We start from the raw sequence: 20,833 nt of genomic DNA, 5'->3' as shown, positions 1-20,833 counted from the left end.
CCTCCTCCTGGCTCTTCTCCTGCCATTTCTTTTCAGATTCTACCACCCTCCAGGGCAGAGACAGCACCTTATTATCTCTTTATCCACAACCACACCCATCCACACCTGCACACAGACGCTGCTTGACAAAACCTGTCAAATGAGTCAACAACTAGAAGCCTATGGACTAAATCACTCACTTCATTTGTTTCCTTTATTTGTTTGTTGAACAAATGCATCTTGAGTCTCAACTGGGTGCCAAGCCCTGTGCTTGGTAACAGGGATATAAAACACGAGACAAGGTCCCTGTCCCCGAGGGGCCCACAGTCTGTGATGAACAGACATGTCAGGCATTATAGTCCAGTGTCAACACTGGGCTTTGGGAGTCCAGAGAGAGGCGTCTAACCTGGGAGGTGGGGACAGAGTTGTCAGGGAAAGTTTCCTGGAGGAGGTGGGGTCTCTTCCGACTTCATTTAATGTCTGTGTCCCTCTGGATGTTAGAATAGAAGGACTATGAGGGCAGAGATTTTTGTTTTGTTCACTGCTGTGTCCCTAGCACCTAAAAGACTACCTGGTATCTAGTAGGTGCTTGATCAATCTATGTTGAATGAATGAATGAAACAGGCAAAGAAAAGGAAGAGTTCTGGTCAAAGGCTTGGCAGCGGGAGACGGCTCGGCTCCTCTGGGTTCCTGCATTCCCTGTTCTTTTTTCAAGGGACACTAACCTCTTGCAAGGCTCGACCCCTCACAAAGGCTTTCATGCCTCTGTGTTAATCTCACAATAGCCTAGTGAGGTGAGCAGGGCAGATACAATTCTCCCTACTCAACAATGGGGAAACTGATCTCTAGAGAGAAAGAGTGACTGGCCCATGATCCCACGGCAAATTGCTGGCCTTGCTGAGAGAAGAACTCAGTCAAGTCTCCTGGCTCTGAGATCTGGCTCTAACCTGCCTCCCTGGGGGCAGGTCTGCCCTCCAAGGATGGGCAGTGCAAGCTGCAGTACTCAGCTGAGCTGGGTGTCTCCATCTTCAGACCCAGAAAGGGGACCCAGAATATTCTTCAGCAGGCTGTAGAGGAAGAGTCTGGTCCTACAGAATTGAGACAGCATAATAGTGATGATAATGAGGAGGAGGAGGAGAACTGGAAATTTTCTATTGTTATGATAGATTTCTTTTAGTGAGTTCAGTGCTAGACATCTATTCCCTCATTCATTCCTCACCACAACCCTATGAGGTAGATATTCTTCTCCCTATTTAGCAGATTAAAAAAAAAGGTTATTAACTTGTTTGAAGCCACACAGTTGAATCATAAGCCAAGTCTGTTGAACTTTTTACCATCTTTGCTCATCTACAAAGAGCAAGGGATGTAGGACCACAGGTGTGATGCTGTGATACTAAGGTGCTGTGTTCATCCTAGGGGCCAGGAGGACCTCAGAGCCCCAGCCAGGAGGCACAGCCAAAGCCAGACAGCTTCCTCCTAGCACCAGAGTCTAGGGTTAAGTCAACCAGACTAAGTTCAAATCCCATCTCTGCCACTCTAGCTTGCACCTTGAGCAAGTTCTGTAACATACTTCAGCATGTTTCCTTACCTGGGTACAAAATAGAATTATGACAGGTCCAGGTCTTGGGGTTGTAATGAAGACTGTAGCAGACTGCGCATGGAAGGTGCTTAACCCAGCACCTCATCCTGAGTAAGGGCTGTATGAATGAGCTATTAGGAGGATTTCCTTGGGAGGTTCTGGGGATGGCATTATGGGTTCCCAAGCATGCCACCTGAGGGAGGCCACCAACTGCCTCCATGGTGTGCCAAGGGTGCTACCTCCTGGGGCTCCCCCGGCAGTAAGATAGCAAGTCACATCTACCACATGTTTTGCTCTCAGTGACAGAAAGAGTGTCCCACTCATACTCTGGGTCTCATTTTGCCGGCAGAGGGTCGGGGAGCCAAAATGTCACCTCTTGCTCTCCCATATGTCAGCGCCCTGCATTGTAGCATCTCTTTCGACTCTGACAAGTGAGCTTACTGACCAACCAGACACTGTGGCTCTCAGCATCACAGCCATTTCATTCTCCTGAGGATCCTCAGTCCCAGTACACGTGGACTTCAGGGATCCATGCCAGCCTTTAATGTCTGAACCCCAGTAGACTCCACACCTGCTTCTGGTCATCCAAAATCTCCCAGTCTTGGTAGAAAAGACTCCAATAAGAGATGATGAAGAAGACCTTTAAGAGACAAACAGAGAAAGTGTTGCGGGAGCACAGAGCAGAGAGTTTTTCTTCTGCCTATACTAGGGGAGGCAATCTCACCATTTCACTAATGACTCAAAATGCTTCAGAGGCTTCTCGGAACCCCCACTTTAGCCTATGAGACCTTGTCTGTGCAGCCCCTGCCCAGCCCACCACTAAAATGTACATGACCTCACTTCATCCTGCCAGAAGAGATAGCATCTTTATTACACAGAAAAGGAAATAAGGCTCAGAGAATGTGAATGATTTGCCTAAGTTCACAAAACAAGCTAGAATCTGAACCCAGACCTTACCCCAGAACCTGTGCTCTCAGAATTAGAGTCATTTTAAGAACTAAACGAGCAACTTGTAACATACTCATATACTTTGGAAAGCACATCAGAGAAATTAAAGACAACATTCATAGTAACTGTCTTTTGAGTTACCTTCAAAATATTTTCATCTTGATCAAAACCCTGAAGGAATCCAATGATAATATCACCTCTAGATTTGGTCACTCTTAACACATCAAAGGAGACCAAAAGTGTCAACATGAGGTAGCTTACAAAACTAAGGGTCCTCCTTTCTGGACACGATAGGCAGGCACAGATTCTGGAAAATTCTGGAAGACTTGTTCCCTGTGGATTATGGCAATACCAGACTCTGCTCTGCCCTCACCCAGAAGGAGTTTTTAAAGCCCATTGCCTTGAGCAGTATCAGGAACTGAGAAGGCACACTCAAGATGGGTCCAGGCCCGCTCTTTCCAAACTCATTTCCTATGGAAGAATATATTAGAGAACACTACCAGGAGGTCATGACCTCCAGATTAAAGGAGACAGCCGGCCTCTTACAAAAACAGCAGAGGTGTCACAAACTAACTGCTACAAGAAATGATCAAACATTGATTCCTGTTCTGAATAGACAATAAGCATTGAGTATCACAGTCACATGCTGAAATTATGAGATACATTGCAAGATATAGTAAAAGATCAAATCTCTTGACGGCAACTCAATATGTGGTTGGTGAATACATTCATATGAAAGTGGAGAAATATTTGTTGAAATGAAATAAGGCTTTTACACATTGGAGACTAGATCGTGAATCTTGTAAGAATTCTTGATGTGTTAGTTCAGGCCCTCCAAGAAGCAAATGTCAAGAGCTCCATGGACATTTCACCCACGGTGCAGGTGAAACCCCCATGGAGGACAGAGGAAGGAAGGAAGGTTGGGCAGGAAATGTCTTAGACTGTGGTGCAATTCTAAGGAAGCTGCAGCAGAGCCAATGGGAGTCCTCAATCCAAAATTACCCATTACAGGAATCCCCTGTCTCCCAGGATATTCCTGCCTTTCTGTCCTTGCTCAGTTACTGCCTGGGAGCAACCCATGGGAAGTGTGGCCTCAGAGAGAACATGGTGATGGATTTCAGCCATTATGGTTGGGGCATGCACTGCACTTGGGTATGGCATCCCATTTATTGAAGGGCAATAAGTATATCACCACAAGACCAATCACTGAAATGTGTCTAGTTTTTATTATGCAAGTATTTTCCCAATGCTTTAAAAAAAAATAAGTATCATTAGCCTTAATTGTGTTTTCAGAATGTTGCAGCAAAGTGTGTTATAGCTCAGTGTTACAGCTCAGTTGTGGCAGCAACCTGGATCCTGAGGAGAGACCAGGCAGCACTTGGAGGGTTGGAGAACTCAGCTTTATTATGCCAGTGGGCCCAAAGGAGTTAACACTCCAAGCTCCCGCCCTGTCTGTAGGTTTACACAGGCATTTATAGGCTACTAGTCTAGACTTTGCAACATTTTGCAACATCATATGCAAATAAGATGTAACAAATGGACCAATCAGGAGTGATACAAATGGACCAATCAGAAGTGGACTTTATGCAAATGAGGTATTGCAAACAGACCAATCAGGAGTGAGCTTAGGGAACCAATAGAATCTTAGGGGTAAGTTTCGCTTTCTTAGAAGCAAGCCATTTTACAGAAGCAAAAGGGGAGATAATGCTGCCGGGCCAGGGAATAAGATGGTGCTGGTAGGAAAGTAGTGGCCCTGCCTGGGGGTCCTGCCGGTCTTTTCATGGGGCTTCCCACCTCAAGAACACTCACTGAAGTCTCAGGAAACATTTTGGAAAATTCTGGATTCCATGGTTTCCTGGCCAAGGGAAAATCGGCATTGTGGAAAGAGAACACAGGACAGAGCTGGGAGATCCAGGTTCTAGCCTGATTCTGTCACTAACTTACTGTGGGATCTTCTTCAAGTTACTTCCTTAGTTTCCACACCTTAAAATGGGTGCAAGGAAGAGAGTCTCCTACTGTCTCTGGGAACCTGCTGCTCAGAGCCCCTTAAAGACAGACTCCTGGGCAGAAGATTTCTAGGGCAATGTGGCCACTTTTGTGGCAACAAAGCTGGCTGGTTCTGCGCCCCCTACCTTGTGCCCACCTGGGTGTGCCAAGCAGGGACCTTTTTCCCCACCACCCTCTACTCCTGGCTTCGCCTAAGCAGACCTCTCAACTTCTGGTCTTGTGGTTTCCCTCTGTCAGCTGTCATAGCAACTGTGATGCTGGGAGAGGGGGAGGCTCTGGGAGGAGACTGTGGTACGCAGGGGGAAGGTGTGACCTTCCAGAATAACCCCCCAAGAGAGACTGGTGGCCACTTTGAAGCAGACTCTCACCACCACCCTGTTTCCAGGAAACCCCCAGAGGCTGAGTTAAGGAGGGGCTTTTCAGAAATACAGCCTGCTGCAAGATCTTAGGTTTCTTGGACAGATGGGAGACAAGCCAAGGGTCTAAAAATCCAACCAGATTTGGAGAGGGATTATGGAACAGAATCAGGAGGAAGGGGCAAGGTTAGTGGTGAGAGGGTCAGGGTATGAGATCCCCAAGAGCAGGGCCTGTGCCTCCCCCATCTGACTAGAGGTTCCCTGATGGTTGTGTCCTTGTCTCCCCTTGAGATGAGGCAGCCCCACAGTGTGGGCTCTGTGTCTTGCATTAGATAGAGAGTCTCAGGCAGGGCCTCTGAAATGCAGCCTTGTCCACTTGTCTGCCAAATTCTAGCACAAAGCTTCTTCCCATCTCTGGAAGTCTGCCTTTCTCAGTGCCTCCTCCCTCTTATCTGCGCCTGCCCTGTCCTCCACCCCAGGATGCAGCCCTGCCACACTCCTTCCAGAGCCACCGGCTGATTTCCAGCTGCAGCTTCCTCTGGACTTTACTGCCTGTCTTTAGCCTCCTTCCCAACACACTTAAATCAGTTTTGTTTTGTTTTGTTTTTTTATCTGTTCAATCAGAACACTTTCTTCCTCTGAAAGGGGTAGAGGCCTCTAGCTAACCCATCACCGTTGCACTTCTGATAATTAGCTCCAAATCTGAGATTATACAGATGGTCTACAAAACAGACCACACCCTGTAAATGGTAACAGCGGCCACCCCTGACTGCAGGCAGGGCAATTGCCTGGCAGAATGCTAATGCTTTACACCTGTCATCTCAGGTCATTCCTTCCATCAAGACTACTACAACAGAGATTGACACATTGTAACTGACTAAATTTCAATTAAAAAAAAAGAAGATTACTACGCAGCCTTCAATGCTCTCTGGCCCTCACTAGGTGCTGAAGATACTGCAGTCAAAAGCAGACAATGATTCTTGCCCTCCTGGAGTTTACATCCTCACAACAAGTCTGGAGGTAGGCACTATTGTTCCCATTTCGTATTACCTAAGGTGATAAAGCCAATAAGCAGACTCCACATTCAAGCTCAGCTCTTTCTAAGGGCAAAAGCTTTTAAAGAAACATGAGATGTTGGACTTCACAAACTTAAAACACTAGACTACTAGGAACTGGCTCCTGCATAACACTTTCAGTTTATGAAACACTTGGCTCCTTGAAGACATCAGGAATGGGATGGGGAAGTATAGGGGAGCCTGGGACAGCTTGCAGTGCCAGAAAGCAAAGAAGTGCTCAAAGCATGATGAGGACACAAGGGCCCAGGAGCCAGTTGGAAGGAGGTCCCACTGGCCAAATTGGGGGCAATTTAAGCATCAAAATGACTGACAGTAATGGACTATAGCGTATTGAAAAATGAGGAATCCAGTGGAGAAGGGAAAGCTCTTCTAACCTATGTAGAAAGATAATATAATTAGAAAATCATTTGGTAACCATCAAAATAATAATTGATTTAGGCAGGGATTAATCAATGGATGCTAAAACTACTGGATGAAAGTTTATGAGAAACAGGATAGGTCATCACAATGTATGTCCCTACATGATACAAAGGGGAAAAAAAGTAAGTTGACAGTGGAGAAACTTGACACCTCAACCAAGTGATTCAAGTTCAACATATAATGGTTCAAATTAATATAATTTATCTCCTGATATAATGTACTGAGAAAGATATATCACTTCTGTGATATTCTTGCCAAAAATGCAAAATTTCAACCTAATCATGAGGAAGCATCAGACAAATCCAAATTGAAGGATATTCTACAAAATAACTAGCCAATTTTTTTTTTATGTCAGGTCACAAAAGACAAAAACCAAGAAACTATTCCATATTAAAAAGGCAGGGATGCAAAAATTTAATGGAATAAGTGATCCTGGATTGACCCTGGACAAGAAATGACATTATTAGAACCTTAGAAGGATAATGGAAAAAACTCGAATAAAGTCTGTAGATTGTAGCAATTATACTGACTTTGATAATTGTGCTATGAATATGTCTGAGAATGTCCTTGAATTTTTAGAAAACACGCTGTGAAGTATTTAGGGGTAAGGGCAAATGCCTGCAGTTTACTCTGAAATAGCTAAATATTGAAGTATGTAGAGGGAGTGAGAAGGAAGAGATAATGATAACCAAAAAAATTAGGTAAATTTTTAACATTTGGGGAATCTGGGGGAAGGGTGTACAAGAATTCTTTTATTCTTCTTACAACTTTTCTATGAATCTGAGATGATCTCAAAATAAAAAGTTAAAAGAAATATTTTACCATCAATTATCTCTGGCTTTTTGTGTATAAGTTAAAAAAGAAGATTCTATCACATTCTTATTTTACAAACGTGGGCAACAAGAGTTTGGAGAACTGAAGGTACTTGCTCAAACTGTTAGTGGTGAATCAGGATTTGAACCCAGATCTCTAAGCTTCAGAGGCTCTCCATGTGAGTCTGCGGGATTAGTATGTCCCAGTACCTGATGGGGATGCACTCCTCTCTTAGGCCCTATTTTGAGAAATTACATCATTCAAACCATTCTCACCTCCCCTCTGCTCATCTCAGAATACTTAAGCAACTCAAGTGGACTGGGTCCCCTTTGTCTGCAGCACTACCTGGGAAGGGGTCCATGTAGATGCCCCTGAGTCAGGACTAACACACACCCATGAAGTAGACATCAAAGCCCCTAAGGCCCTTAGAGCTGCTGGATGGGTCACCATAGTAAAGGAATGAACTAGTGGATGAATGGAATCAACACTCACATAGACTCTCATTTTGGCCAAAAAACTTGGATAGTTGGAGGTGGCTCCTCTTCTAGGGGCCAGCTCAGAAAGTGCTGAGGAGAGGCAGCTCCAACTCTCTGCAGCCTTCAACATGCTTCTCCTCAGGAAACAAAAGGCCCCGCTATCCCCTTGGCATTCCCATTCCCCATGAGCCATCCACTGGAGGGTGTGGACCACAAGGTAGGAGAGACTGATCAGAAGGACAGGAAGAGTCCAAGAGCCAGTTAAGGCCTGGAGCCAGTAGGTAGGGCTCTGGAGTTGCATTCAGGCAGATGCAGGTCTTATTGGACCTGGAACTTTTACATTTTAAGAGACACTCTTTTAAGAAAAGAAATACAAGATTATAGATATAAAATGTATACCCCAAGTGAACATTTACTTAGAATGAGAAGGGGAGGGTATAGCTCAACCTGTACAGCGTGTGCTTAGCGTAAACAAGGTCCTGGGTTCAATACCACCTCTAAAAATAAATAAATAAATAAAATAAATTACTTTGCCCCCCCCAAAAAAAAATGGAAAAAGAAAAAAAGGACAGAGAAAATAGACATTAAAATTTTTTTCTTAAAAGAATGAGAAAAGAAGTCAAGATAAATCACAAATTTTAAAAGCTGAAAAATATCACAAACATCATAAAACCTGTTTGTATTAACTAGTTGCCTGCTATACCTCTATACTACTTTTTAACCGACTAGCTGCTGGTACTCCATATTTCAAATTTCTAACTGTGATTAAAAAATTTCATTCCTGCACATTTTATAAAAATATATGAGCATATGACTTGGCTCCCACCCTCCCCCACACACGCACAACCTTGAGAGGGGGTCTGAAGTGTAAACTAAATCGATTTCTATTCCACTCCTGGACAAAAAGTTTTTGAGCTTAGGAAGAGGATGAGCAGGAATTCTCCTTCCCAAGCTTGGTTACTCTAGGAAGGCCCAAGAGAACCTGCTGGCTCTCTCTCCTCCCCTTCTCCCCACAGAATGCAATTCTCAAGAAAACCGAGCCTTGGAAAGCTGAGGGCTCCAGCTGTGTGTGTTCCACAATGGAAAGGGTTAAACCTCTGACCAAAGCTGGATGTAGCCACAAGGCAGGCATCTTTCCTTACTTCTTAAGGGGCCCTGATCTTTCCTGCTTCAGGTTCTGAAGCACATCGTTCTTTCTGTCTGAAGCAGGACCCCTACAGACCCCACCTTCACCTCTTTTCCACACTGCTCAAGATTTAGGCATCTGTTAAGTATCAGTTTAGAAGTCAGTTTCTGGGGGGAGGGGTATAGCTCAGTAGTAGAGTGCATGCTTAGCATGTGTGAGGTCCTAGGTTCAATCCCCAGTACTTTCATCAAAAAAAAAAAAAAAAAAAAAAGGTCAGTTTCTCAGGAGGGCTTTGTCTGATCTCATTTCCCTTAAATTAAATCACTATAATTATTTATCCACTGTACTCCTATCCTGCTAGCCTCACAAAGTCTGGGAACTTGTCTATCCATCTCATTGGTGCCTGCATTTTTTTTGCAGTTCGTGGCATAGTGTCTAGGGCACAGTGCCTGGCACACCGTGGTGCTCAAACAATATTTTAGAGTAAATGAAGGAAGGAAGGAACCTGATTTTGATGAGTGAGGAAACGGGAAATATGGGTACAGCGCCCCCCCTGCTGGACACTTGGAGTACTAGGGATGCAGGACTCCTCTCAGTGCTGGGAAAAATAATGGGGTGGTAAATTTTTTTACATGTAGAATAGTCTTGGGACCCCCAACCTCATGCCAAGACTCCTACTGATTTATGCCTTCCCACTTCTATCAACTCCACCACAACTCTCCTCCAAACTTTCAGGGCACTCATCGTCCGCCACACTGCAGACCACCTTACCCCTAACTCCATAGTGACATCGCCTGATATTCCCCACTATTAATACCCCTCCCTCCTGGATCTTTAGCTTTGAATAAGAATAGGCCCAGATTCTTCCATCGATCCCCTTTCCTTCTCCTCCCTAATCAATCAATCAAAAGTGATTGGCTGGGTCATTGGGGCAGATGGATGTGAGGAAGGAATGGTGGGCAGGGAACATGGACAGTTGGTGGGATGGGGGTGGGGGTGAGTGAATGTGTTTCCAAAATAGGGTCCTACTAATATTATGGCTAAAACAAAAGATTTGTTCTTGGGGGGATGAGAGGGATGGGAAGTCCTGAGATGATATATTTAGAAGATGGTGAATGAGAAGTTCCCATCCACTGCCTCGATTGAAAAAGCATAAAATAGCTCCAGATTATATAGCACAATGCGGGGAATCACAGAAGTTTGGACTAAGAGAAACATAGAGTTTCACTGAGGGAGGAATGGGTTCCAGCAAACAGGACAGAGGCTCAAAGAAGAAGTTAGAGGTTCAGTGAGGGGAGTTGGGGCTCAGTGCTAAAGACAAGGGAGGAGACAGAGCAGGCAAGAGGAAATCTTGGATGAGGGTAAGAAGGGGAAGAGGGTGGGGTCAAGGAGAGATAGATGTCTCATTCCCTCTCTGCTGGGGAGGGGAGACCCAACCACACCTGTGTTTCTCTATAATGGTTCCCATCCCTGGCCCCTCTCCCAGCAGTGCCCCAAGTGGGGCAAGGGAAGAGTGACAGTTACTTAATGACCCTGAGTCCCACTAGCTCCTCTAAGCATCCTGTGGTCACTGGAGGGCTAAAGGGGGCTAAAGCCAAAGTCCGGTTTATTAATCTCTGGCCCCAAAGGTCAGCTTCAGGGGCAAAGGGAGTGATGTTGCCACAGTGGGAGCCTCCAGGGACCCCACAACAGTGAAGCTGTGATGCACAGCCTGGTTTCCCTGTCTGTATCCTTGGAGCCCCATGATCCCCCCTCCACACACGCACGCGCACACACACATTCATACCCACCCTCCATCCAGTCGTGCCTGACACTTCTGCCTGTGAGGCATCTCAGATTTTTGTGTCTGGAGTTTTGAGTAGCTAGAGATCATAAAAGCAGGAACTTGGATGGAATTATTTACTACTACTCTCACCCTCAAGACTAAGCCCTAAGAGTCCATAAACTCACTGGTGAACTCAGTGGGAAAGCACCAGTCTGGTAGTCAGGAAGGATGGCCACAATTTGCAGTCTGGCCTTGGGCAAACCACTTAACCTCTATGGATTTTAGTTTTCTGATGTATAAAATGAAGGGGTTGAATCAGATGACCTCTGGCAATCTTTCCAAATAAACAATCTAAGATTCTAAGGAATTAAGTGGGAACAGGGACAGTAGGAGATAGAGTAGGCATTAGGCTAGGTTTAGAAGGTGGTAAAAAGAATTCTTAGACTTAGAAATAAAACCTGGATTCTAATTTAGGGCATTATTAATTATGGAATACTGAGCAAGCCATTCATTTATTCATTCAGCAAACATTTTTTAAGCAATTACTCTAGTCCAAACTTTGTGTTGTATGCTGGGCACGCAATGAACCAGACAGACATAGTCCTGGCCTCATGGAGTTTACATTCTAGTAGCCAGTGTGAGAGAAAGATGAATAATAAATATAATAAAGTGGGGACAAATGGTCTGTTATAGAAGTGCAGAGTATTATAAGGACATGTAAGAGTGGTGTTGGGTAAGTGAGTGGGCAGAAGCAAAGAGATCCCTGGACAAAGTATGACATCTGTGTTGGAGTCTAAAGAATGAATAGTGATCAGCAAAGTGAAGTATGAGACATGGTGCTATGGGCAGAGGGTAAGCATGGGAAATGCCAGGAAGGAGAGAGCAAGGCATATGGAGGCCCCAGAACACTAATTGTGACAGGAGTGAGGACCATAAGGTTAAAGGCAAGTCTGGTATTGGGGTCAGAGACCTGCCTCACCTGCAAAACTGAGATAACCACATGCCGGTCATGCCTCCCTCCTTTCCAGCAGCCCTGTTTTCCAGGGTCTGGTGAGATAATGCCCAGGGAAACACTTTGTGTTTGGAAAAGCATTGTACAAAGTAATGCACAGACAATGGAAAGAAGCTATGGATCACTGAGGATCAAACTGGTCAATCCAGCTTAAGCTAACTTCCACAGAAACAGTGGGAAATTAACCAAAACTGAGGCACTGAGCCTCTGGTAAATTTGTCCAAGGTCACAGAACTGGGAAAGGGTAGGACTGGGGTTTGAATGGAAAGCCTGACCCAGACTCTTTGCAGAAGAGGGAGGGGAATTGTTCTAAAGATCATAGTGTGTAAAGGCTATCCAGGTCAGTTTCAATTCAATGGAAAAAAGAACTTTCTAATAATCCCCACTATGAAGGGATGGGGAAGGCTTCCAGAAGCAGTAAGTTCTCTGTTGATGGAGGTTTGCAAGCTGAGTCTAGGAAATGGTCGATACTGAGTTTGGGGTCTGGCAGGGAATCTGCTGATCTGCAAAGTCACTTTGGCTCTAAGAGTCACAGAATCAAGGATTCTGGGTCTCCCTTCTGTTTGCTCCCTATCCCATCCTTTAATAGAATAGCAGTGGGGGCATCTCGTCTCAGAACCTCAAAATGTGACTTGAATTCAGGAGAAAATGAAGGGGAAAAGGGATAACTTCTATACAACTCTTTTTCTCTTGCCCTTCTTCCATCATGGCCAAACCACAGGACCCCAATGGTGAGGAGTGGGAAGAGATGGTCCTGTGCCATCTGGAGGCTTTGACCCCAGAGTGGCTTATATAGTGTTTGGTGCTGTCTCTGATGTCATCACTGAGATGCACAGTCTAGTAAGTATGAGCACAGACTAAGGCACTGGACACTTCTTGTTTCTCTATTTGAAAATGGAGACAGCAATTCCACATCATGAGGTTATTGGAGCGTTACATGAGCTAATGAAGGGCCTTGACAAAGTGTCTGGTACATGGTAAACACTTAACCATGTTAGCTCTTATTTTGTTGTTGTTACTGACTGGGAGAATTTGAGGAAGTTATTCAAACAGCCTGTGCTTCAGTTTTCTCTTCTGTTAAATGAGGGGATAACATCTCTCTTATAGGGTGGTTAAAGGGGGTATGCCCTGCACACAGAGGTTAGATATTTCTCTCCTTCCTCTAGTGGAGGGGCGTCAAGGATACCTTGACACCTTTTGTCCTATTCTTGTTCTGTAGTTATCACAGATTCAGCAAGGAGGAAGAGGCCTTAGAAATCGTAAATCTACCTTCCCACTTGATAGATAGGAAAACTGAGGCCCAGAAGAGATTTGCTCAAGGTCACACAGTGAGTTAGTGATAGAGCTACGACTAGAACCAGAACTTTCCTACCATTCCATTCTATCTCTATTATTGACAGAATGTCAAATGAATGTGAGATTGAAGATTGAATGAAAGGAGTACAGGTCTCTCTGTTCGTATTCACAGGGTCATGGAGAACTTCCTAAAGTGGGAACCAAGCTTTGTGGCTGTTCCTCAAACAAGCTGTTCACTGTCAAGCCCTCTTACTTCCATTTCTGCTGTTCCTTTCCTCTGTAATACCCTGCCCTCCCTGGTTTCAAACTCCTATGCAAGATCCAATGCAATGCCACCTCCCCTGTGAAGCCTTCCATAACAGTTAAAAATGAGTCAGCTTTCATTGTTTCCATAGTGCATTACATATGCCTCTATAATAGATTCCAGGCACAATCTGGTAGGATATATCTCTTTTACATGTTCTTTCTACTAATTTTCTCCCCACTAAACAGACACGGAAATCAAGATTCAGAAACCAATCCTGAATTTGAAGCTCTGTTCCCTGTTTGAAAGTGAGAAATACTAGGAAACCTGAGTTTCTAATTATTATTATTAGCTAGCTATGGGACCTGAAAAAGTCACTTGGATTTCAGATCTTATTTCCACATTTACAAAATGGGGTGGGAGAAGACAAAATCTGAAGATACTAAATTATAAGCCTCTTCTAATAGAAAAAATCAAGTATAAATTATCAAATCTGAATGTTAATTCCAGAGTCAGCCTACCAGGGTTTGAATCCTGATTCTATCGCTTAACTCTGTGAACTTCACCAAGTTACTTAACCCTTCTGTGCTTGGCTCTCTCTGTAATATGGGAACAAAAACCATGCCTATCTCATAAATTTGGTGTGAAAATTAAATGACATAATTTATGTAAAGCACTCAGCACAGTGCCTGGCACATAGTAAACCTTCAAAAAGCATTAAATATTTAATTTTTTCCCCACTGATAATTCTAGGTTCACAATCTCAGAATCTAAAAAAGACATCTTCAGCTTCAATATCCTCAAAGCAAGATATGTGTCTTTCTTCATTTTGTTAGGGGTCTGCATAGCAGAGTGGTTAAGAATATGGCTTTGAAACCATCAAAAAGTAAGGGTAAGGGGGAGGGTATAGCTCAAGTGGTAGAGTGCATACTTAGCATGCACAAGGTCCTGGGTTCAATCCCCAGCACCTCCTCTCTAAACAAACAAACAAACCTAATGAACCATGTTCCCCCCACCAAAAAAAAAAGTAAAGGTAAAAAAGCAGCATGCTCAGAATTGTGAGGTTCAGAAAATTCCCCTCCCATGCAGCCTTTCTTGGGTGGTTACCTGAGGATGCTTTTCAGGTGTGAACCAAGAAAGAGGTCAATGTAAGATGCAGGAAACAGTGGCTCTAACCACTGTAGTGAGAGGTTGTGAAAGTGACAGGGTGACAGCTGTGAAACAAGTCCAGAGAGCAACCAGGAGGGAGGACTTCATGTAAGAGCTTAGTGGAAGAGATAATACAATGGAGCCCTTGAAAGCAGTTGAGGATATTTCAGTGACAAATGCTGTGGAAGAGAGAGAGAGGCAGAGAGTCCAGGGGAAATAAAATGCAGTATAAAAAAAGAAATGTCCAAGTATACTAGTTGGCAATGCAGCAAACATTTCTATAAACATTGGTTATCAATTTAGTTTAAAATGGTGATTCAACTGTATTGGGAGGAAGGGGGGTAGGGGGGTGGGTCCTGTACATGAGGTAAGTCCTCATTTTCCTGTAACAGGAAATCAATAGATAATATCTAAAGTTGATAAATCAAGGAACAGAGGTACATGCATATTATTTAGAGACATGGAGGTATCGTCCAGAAGAAATGACTCAAAGAGTGGTTGCCTCATGGGAGTGGAGGGGGTGGGGTAGTCAGGGGACTGTTGTCTTTCATTATAATTCTTTCAATATTAATTGATTTTTTTAACCACATGCATTAATTACTTTAACTGCTAGATCTGGAATGCACCCTTTGTGAGTCGAGGCAAGTCACTTAACTCCACAAAGTCTCAGTTCCCTCTCCAGTAAAATGGGAATCATATTAGGATGGTTGAAGACAGAAAGAGACAATACACACAAAGCACTCAGTGCACGCCTGGTATATAATCAGTTCTCAAACAGTCACTGCAGTATCAGGAAAGAGTAAGTTAAGGACTAGGCTAAAGCAGTATTGCGGAAATGACAGCATTTGGTTAGACACCCTGCTTCTTGCCTCCATGGTACATGACACTCATTGGACACATACAAATGGACACCAGGTCAATGACAGCTGGATGAGTTCTGACTCACAGGCCAGACTAGCATTACAGTGAGGATCACTGAAAGGATCAGCAGATTAGCAGCCATGAGGGGAATTACAGTTGGGCCTGGCAAATTCCACTGCAAGAGTACACCTGGTGAGTTACAGTTGCTGGACATTGGGCTATACAGGCTCATCATTTCCCCCTCTTGCTTGTACCTTGTGGGGGATGTGTCAGAAGGAAAAGATTTAGAGGCTGTCAGGGTGAGGGTCAAAGGTCAGCTGGGGTCAGGAAGTCTATTTCACTGAGGTCACTCTAGTCTCCTTTCAATGTAATGAAGCCATTATTGGTGAAAGCAAGTGCCTGGCGTCTTGCTCTGTGAAGCAAGGCCCACATGGGGAGCAGGACTGAAAGAAGGAAGGGGACTCCCTTGGCTCATCTTCTTTCTGCCAGTTCAACAGGCCTAAGAGATGAGAGGTGCACAATCCTGCTTGATGTAGGAAGCCCTAGTCCTTGGAGAGGGATGAAGATGACAGCATGGGGTGAAAACAGATTGTTTCTCAACCTAATTAGGAATAGGGTCTCTCTGTCTCTCTCTCTCTCACACACACACACACACATCATATCACTTTAGAATGTCAGAAATGGAATACGTATTTGTCTAATAACTAATCCAACTTCCTCATTTTACCTTAAAGGTTAAAACTGGGTGCCTTTCTTGAGATCACAGAGCAAGTTAACAGGCTGGAACTATATGTACCACACATTTTACTTAATTATTTGTTTATTATGTGTCCCTCTCCTCTAGAATATAAGTTCTTTGAGCACTGGAACTTCATCTGTTTTGTTCTCTGATGTATCCCCAGTGCTTCAAACAGTGCCACCTGATGCATAATAGATGCTCAATAAATGTTTGTTAGGTGACTTAATGAATGAACAGATGAATGAATGGAAACACTGCACACATCATATTCCCTTTCTGATAAATCACAGGGCACATTACCATATTACAGGCTTTACAAAGTCCTGCAAAGGAAACGTAGTTAACATACCATTTTCCAAACGATTTCATTATAGAAAATGTTTTAAAATGGTAAGATTATTAATCATCCCATAGGACTAGTATCCTGAGGGACACATCGTGGAAAATACTTTCCTCAAATGCATACCATCATTCATATTAGCAGATGGTCAAGGCTTTAATTCCAAACAACCACCCTGGACCCCACCACAGTGTTCTTAAAATACCTCAGAATTAAGAGCTGGATGTGGATGATTGCTCCAAAGAGGACCTGTTTTGGCTCTGGCCATCTCTTTGATTTAGAAAGCCAAGGAGATTGGGGCAGGTGATCGATAGAAACAACAGACTAGAGCTCTGACCCAGGGAGAAGGAATCACAAGCTTGGTTCTATTTACTAATCATATTGACTATATAGTCTCTCCCCACAGTCCTTTGCTTGCACATATTTTGTTCCTCATTGGTAAAATGGGGACAGTACCACTTATGATAACAACATACTAGGACTGTGGAAAGAATGTGAGCTTTGGAGTCAAACATGTGGGTTCAAATATGCCTCTGCCTTGTAGTAGCTGAGCTACATTAGCCAAGCTATATTGGTTCATTAAGCTTCAGTTTCTTCTCCTGTAAGGTGGGAATATTAATATCTATTACTCAGAATTATTGGCAGGCTTGAATGAGATAAGAAAATTGTATTCTTGATAAATAATAGCTGTTATTAGTATTACTTATCAGAATATAAGCTCCACAAAGGTGGAAATTTTTTTTGTATTGCTTATTCCTAACACTTAGAACAATGCCTGCCACAGAGGAAGTGCTGAATAAATATATTTTTTAATGTTAATGAGTTATTATTACTATTACTCTTTCAACTCTTCCTTTTGTGAGGATACAAACCTACACAAGAGGAACTTAGCAAAGTAATTTAAAGGGTAGATGTTCTTTGTGTTGATACTAGACACTATTATCTAAAGAGCCCTCTGGATTTATTTTCCTAGATAATATTATTCCCAGAAACCAATACACAGAAAATATGCAATACTTAGCTATATCAGGTCTTGTCTCCCTCACTAGACTGTAACTTCTTGGAAGGAAGGAAATGTTTCTTCTTTACATTTTCGTTGGTACGCTTATGGTCATTACGGTACTTAGTGCATATTACTTAACTGATTCCTCCACTAAACTTGTGAGGTAGCACAGTGACTGGATCATAGTAGATACCTAAAAAGTTTCCACTGAGACGGGGACCAATGAACGAAGAAAATTTAGTCAAGAGTAACCATCTCCTACATGAACAAACCACTGGGGATGAGAAATCAGTTATGCTTGAAGTCATGTGTCCCTTCCTAAAGCATGCTCTGCCTCCACATATGCAACTTTATGAAGTCCTGACCCCTGCTGGGTTTGTATTCTTTAGACTTGAGAGAGACAGCTGAGAAGAATAAGCATTATGACTATTGTAATAACATTCCTTTTTTCAATCAAATATTCTATTCAGGGAACTCTTCTTGGATGACTTCTGTGGGCCAGGGACTGTGCTAAGCACCAGTAAGGATACGAGAAAAGATGCAGAAAGACATGAATGGCCAAGTTCTCAGGGAGCAAATGATCTAGCATGTTCTAGATCATAGAGACAAGCAAGTGCACAATAGCTATATTAACAGTAATAATTTACATTATTAAGAACTAAGTATATGTCAACTTTTTTTAAAGCTTCACTTACATGATTTAACTTTATCTTCATAATAACTCTGCTAAATCTCACTGTCCCTATTGGGCAGAGGAGGAAACTGAGGTATAGTGAGGTTAAAGAAGTTGCCCCAGATCTCAGAGTTGTAAATAGCTATTCAAACATGGACAATGGGATTCCAATACCTGTGCTCCTATGGAAAGTGCTAATAATTAGAGAAATAATTTGAAAACAGAGACTAGCCTCTCTTCTAGTCTCATTATAAATGAATCAGAAAATATTATCTCCTCTTTCCTCACGCTCTGTGGCTACATACATAACTATACCCATTATTCTGAAGGGGAGATTGAGATACTTCACTATGCTCACAGAATCATGTACTGCTGGAAATACCCTCTTTTTAGAGTTCAAGAAAGTCTCTTCATTCCTCTAAAATGTGTCAAGGTCACTGAGGGGTTAAGAATAACCAGGTTTGCTGGGAAGGACTTGGAGGTGAGAACTCAGGAAGGCATTCTCGAAGCTGGGAGTTGGGAACCAGGAGAACGTGGCTTTATTCAGCACCGTGGACAGAGCTCCCGGAACCCTCAGGACCATGGACAGAGGGGCTGGTTGCTCCTGCCGGGAGCAAGTCCCACTTGAGAGCAGAGCGAGAGAAAGCAGAGCGCTAAATTCCCTTACTCTCTCTTTTCTTCAGCCACACCTCAATCACCTGTTCCTGAATCTCAGGAATAGAGATACAGAGAATGAGTAAATTTTAAGGGCGCTAGTAACGGAAGGAGATAAGACTGTTAGGTGGGGAGGATTATATAAATAAAAATGACTGGCTGATGTACTCGCATAACTCTTGGAAGATTTAAATTAGGGTCCTCACTTGGGAGTGGGGCATTGTTAATGACATTTGTAAATTATTTTTATTTTTTAGGCTGAGTAACAAAGGGTCATAGTTGTCCTTTTTATCACCCAAAGTCCTATCCTCCATCTCTTATTACTCAAGTTTTAGTCTCTTGGAGAGCACTCCAAGTAGGAAAGAGAAATACTCTCTCCTCAGCTCCTTGCTCTCCTCATCTTCTACTTCCCTACCCCAACTCATCCCCTTTCTCTCTTTCTCAAATATGCGCGCGAGCGCGCACACACACAAGCACACACACACGGGCGTAGGGTAAGAGCCACGAGAGGTTCTGCACATTTGGTGGAGAAGATTGAATTCAGAGTGAGCGGATGCCCCTGAAAGCAGGCTCTGTCCCTTTAAATGGGTTGTAGCAGTGGGGGAGGGGAACTGGCCGGAGCTGGCATTGTCCAGTTTGAACTGAGCACCGGAAGTGAAGGGGCAGGGCCAGGGCCGTGCACTGAGCCCGGACCATTGTCCATCTCCGACCAGGGCACTAGCCACCCCCCTGGCCAACCCCCTTTATCTTCTAGAAGGGGAGGGTACGTCTTCAAATGAGGAGATCCTCTACTCCAGTCCCCCCACCAACCTCGGTATGGGGAAGGGAGCGCACTTTAGGATGGGACTCTGAAAAGAGGAGGGTCTAGGAACCTGAGTGTCAGGGTACTGGAGTAAATGCCTCCACCCACCTAACCACCTAGTTCCTCTCCCAGCAACGGATAAGAGATAGGAATGGGGGATGAAGGCAGTTGGCGGAAAGAGGAGCACACTTCAAGCCTCTTAGGGTTCCTTCTGTTCTCTCAGGGAGCTCCACGTGGGGTCAGTTTTAGACACATATTTGGAAGGAAACAAGGAAGGATTCTGTATGCAAAGTCAATTAGGAGAGCTTTGAGAGATCCAAAAAAACTCAGTCGGAAACTCAGGGAGGTACAGATTCAGTTAGTCAGAGAAAGACTTTTGAAAGGCAGCGCCTAGGTCAGGACCGGAGATCAGCCCTGCTGGGTCTCCAGCCTCCCCTCTGCTACCCCACCCTAGGCTTCCTAGTGTCCTAAACTCCAGGTCTATCTAAGCACAAGGAGGTGGGGGGTGAGAGCGGGTCAGCGCCGAGCTGCCGGGTCAGTTCGGAGGCCTGAAGGGGAAGGGAGGGGGAGGGGCGCTCAAGGGCTGGAGGAGGGGGAGGGCTCATCCATTTCTCCCTTGACAGGTGGTTTGTGTCTCTGATTGGCCAGCTCTGCCAGGCTCACACCTCCCTCCCCCAACTCTCTGGAATGTATAATTATCAGCACGGGGGGTGGGGGTGGTGTGTGAGTGTGTGTGGGAGCAGTCACGTGGCTTTAAAACTACCCCCCCACAGGCCCCCCCACATGTATGCTGCTTTGGGGACCCCCACTGAGTCCTTAAAGTGCAGGATCCCAAATTCCCGGGTACTCAAGACTTCTAGGGCTGACGGCCCCCATTTCCAGATGTGTGTGTGGGGAGGGGGTGTCAAGCCTCAAGGTTCTGAGAAGGGACACCCCAGAGGTGTCAGAGACCGCGGCGGTGGGGGAGGGCCAGAGCTGGAGCCGGAGGGAAAGGGAGGGGAAAGAAGAGGGAGGGGAGGGGAGGGGGGCTGCCCGCGGGGGGTTGGGTCATTGTCTTTTAGAATTTGGGAGCCTTTGAAAAGCCGTGGGCCCTCCCACCGCTATTGTGCTGGGGAAGATGTAGCAGCCTCTTCTTCGAGCCACCCCTTTGCCTTCGGACTTCTCTGGGGCCAGCAGCCGCCGGACCAGGGGCCCGGGGCCGCGGGCTCAGCCGACTACCATGGGCTCTGTGTCAAACCAGCAGTTTGCAGGTTCGACCTCGGGACTTACTAGGGACACCTTGGGCTGCAGGGACGCCCGGAAGCCACATAAAAGGGAGAAGGGGAACTGTCCCCCAGACTAGCCGAAGGACCTTAAGTCTGTGCGGCCTCCAGCTTCAGGGGGCCACCTCTGGAGCAAGGAACCCTGGTGTCCCAGAGGCGTGCAAGCCGAGGCTACGGGGGCGGAGGGAGAGAAGAGGAGGGGCCTGTCCGGCCGTCTGTCCCCGGGCAACGTGTTGTGGGAAGATGAGCAAAA

At 44.8% G+C, this 20,833-nt stretch overlaps 1 protein-coding gene across 5 annotated transcripts in view; it reads left to right on the top strand.

Moving 5' to 3' along the window:
- The window catches only part of LIN28A (lin-28 homolog A), a 44,555-nt gene that overhangs the window by 11,318 nt on the left and 12,404 nt on the right, over nucleotides 1-20,833 (top strand). For 4 of the 5 annotated variants that reach the window (XM_072975057.1, XM_072975058.1, XM_072975055.1 and 1 more), the window contains exon 3: nucleotides 5,695-5,889. The exons of the other annotated variant lie outside the window; for it this stretch is intronic. The gene's annotated coding sequence lies outside the window, so the exon portion shown is untranslated. The remainder of the gene's footprint in view (nucleotides 1-5,694; nucleotides 5,890-20,833) is intronic. 5 annotated transcript variants of the gene reach the window in all.

The sequence above is a fragment of the Vicugna pacos genome, chromosome 13 (assembly GCF_048564905.1).
Source record: "Vicugna pacos chromosome 13, VicPac4, whole genome shotgun sequence".
NCBI lineage: Eukaryota > Metazoa > Chordata > Mammalia > Artiodactyla > Camelidae > Vicugna > Vicugna pacos.
This window is presented reverse-complemented; position numbering and strand designations above follow the sequence as displayed.